The following is a 2,553-nucleotide window of genomic DNA, read 5'->3' on the forward strand; positions in this document are numbered from 1 at the left end:
TCTGGGTCTCTTCGGGTACATAAATAAATAAAGAGAATATACAGTCTCACTAGTGGTTGTATGGTTAAAATGTCTCCTTTGGAACCATATTATCAGAGGTTCAGTCCCATTGCAGGGATGCTGTCTGCTGGTATCCACTCTATCAGGGTACGAGTCGACCAATACTTTGTGAGCAATATTGGTAAATGGAAAGGAAAAAAAAAAACATTGTGTGTGTGTAATGATTATGATGATGATGATATATATGTATGTAATGTATGTTTGTATAAGGACATTTTTATTTTTCTTTGTTCATGGTCAATTATCAAATTCAATGATGATCTTCTTGCACTTTAGTTGCGGATCCTTTTGATGTTTGTTCATGTTGGAGGGCCACAACAACATATATATATATGTATATGTATATGTATATGTATATATATATATGTATATATATATATATATGTATATGTATGTATGTGTGTATATATATATATATATATATATATATATATATATATATAAACACACATACACAGTATAAACTTTGTGGTTGATGCACAGAAGCAATAAACCTTAAAAATACATAGGAAACAGATTTTCTCAAACGCTCAGGAATATCCCTCACGACAGTCCATAGTTTCTGTTACCTAGGTAACCTAATTAGCAGTGAAGGAGGATGTTATGAAAGTATAGTTTCTAGAGGAAGAACAGATAAGAGAAAAAAATAAGTTTTGATCCAACAACTAAAATACTTGTGGAGGGAACATTAACCCAGGATCCCTTGGTTACATATATAAACATGCACACAAACATATCTACACATATACTGAAACACAGGCTCTGTGGATGTTTGATAGTCTGGTTTAATTGCTGTAGATGAAAGCATGTATTTGTGCTGAACCAATATTCTCTAAAAATATGCTTCCCTCCAAAGGCTTTATGGGATAATATATTAACAATATTGGCCTTTTTTCCCCCGTTCCTGCCTTGTTTCTGCTTCTGCTTTTAATATTCCCTAATTCTTAGCCAACTCGCTGAAAATATTTTTTTAATCTAAATTTTCGTCTAATTTTTAATTAGTTTTAATTTAAATGCATTTTTTTTTTTCATTTTACCATTTTGTTCTTTTGCTTGCATTTATTTTTTGTTTTTATTTTTGTTATTTAAAAAAATTAATAAGTTGCTAATGAATAGGAGTTCATTACTTTAAAATATTGGTTTTGTTTTTAATGTAGCAAGTTCTTAATTGTGACATTTAGTAGCATGTGAGGATGGTGGTCGGTGTGATGTCTGTGCATGTAAAGAGAGAGAGAGAGAAAGACAGAGAGAGAGACATAGATGAACTAAGAGTAGCCATGTGGTCAGGGTGTTTCATTTACTTTCTCAGGATCAGGGTATGGAACCCCAGCTCAGGCAATGTGTACTGTTCTTGAACAAAAAACTTCACTTCACAAAGCTGTGCAATCTCTTTGAGATCTGATGTGTGGCACTCTGTACATCTGCACAAATAATGTTGATTTGATGGGGAGAGGGAACTAATGTACGACATGAACATCTGATCACTATAAGCAAATTATGTGCATGGTGTTCTGGAACCTTCATCTATTGCCTACGACAGGAGAAATTACTATTTATATATATATCTGTCAATAGAGTGGGTATATTATCTGAAGTGTAAAGCATTGTATATCGATATCGGCTACCTCTGATGAGTATGGAGTTATATAATCAGATTGTTACCTAACACTCCATTGTACTCCTAGTACGAAACTGATTGGTAAGATCAGTTGTGGTGGATATATAATAATGTACACTTCAATTAATATATATATGTATATACATACACACACACACACACAGGTAAGCACATAAGTCCAAAACAAGATGAAATAGTACTCAAGTACCAAAGGTAGAGTAATACGCTTTCTTAATAAAGTTGCAAAATAATCACTAGACTGTTACTCAGAGTGTCACGTTCCCATTTGTCAGAACTGTCCGACGAATGGGAAAGTGAAACGCTGAGTAACAATCTTGTGATAATTTTGCAGCTTCAATAAAAGCATATTACTCTGCCTTTGGTATTCGAGTACTATTTTTTTATCATCTTGTTTTGCACTTATGTGCTTACCTGTGTGTGTGTGTGTGTGTGTGCTTGTGTATCATAAGTGTAGGCATGTCTGTGTGGTAAGAAGCTTGCTTCCAGTCTCATAGTTCTAGGTTTAATTCCACACACTTCAGAGCACCTTGGGCAAGTGTCTTCTAGAATAGCCTCAGGCCAGCCAAAGCCTTGTGAGTCGATTTGGTAGACAGAAACTGAAAGAAGCGCATCGTATATATGTGTGTGTGTCTGTGTTTGTCCACCCCATCGCTTGACAACCAGTGTTGGTGTGTTTGCATCCCCATAACTTAGTGGTTCAACATAAGAGACCAATATAATAAGTACTAGGCTTACAAATAATAAGTCATGGGATTGATTTATATACACACACACACACACACACACACATATATATATATATATATATATATATATATATATATATATATACACACACACACGTATACATATAC

The 2,553-nt window shown here is 34.0% G+C and overlaps 1 protein-coding gene across 1 annotated transcript in view; it reads left to right on the forward strand.

The window, feature by feature from the left end:
• The window catches only part of LOC128251011 (peptidyl-prolyl cis-trans isomerase 1-like), a 214,131-nt gene that overhangs the window by 134,170 nt on the left and 77,408 nt on the right, over positions 1-2,553 (forward strand). The window lies entirely within an intron of this gene.

Source organism: Octopus bimaculoides, chromosome 27 (genome assembly GCF_001194135.2).
Source record: "Octopus bimaculoides isolate UCB-OBI-ISO-001 chromosome 27, ASM119413v2, whole genome shotgun sequence".
Taxonomy (NCBI): Eukaryota; Metazoa; Mollusca; class Cephalopoda; order Octopoda; family Octopodidae; genus Octopus; species Octopus bimaculoides.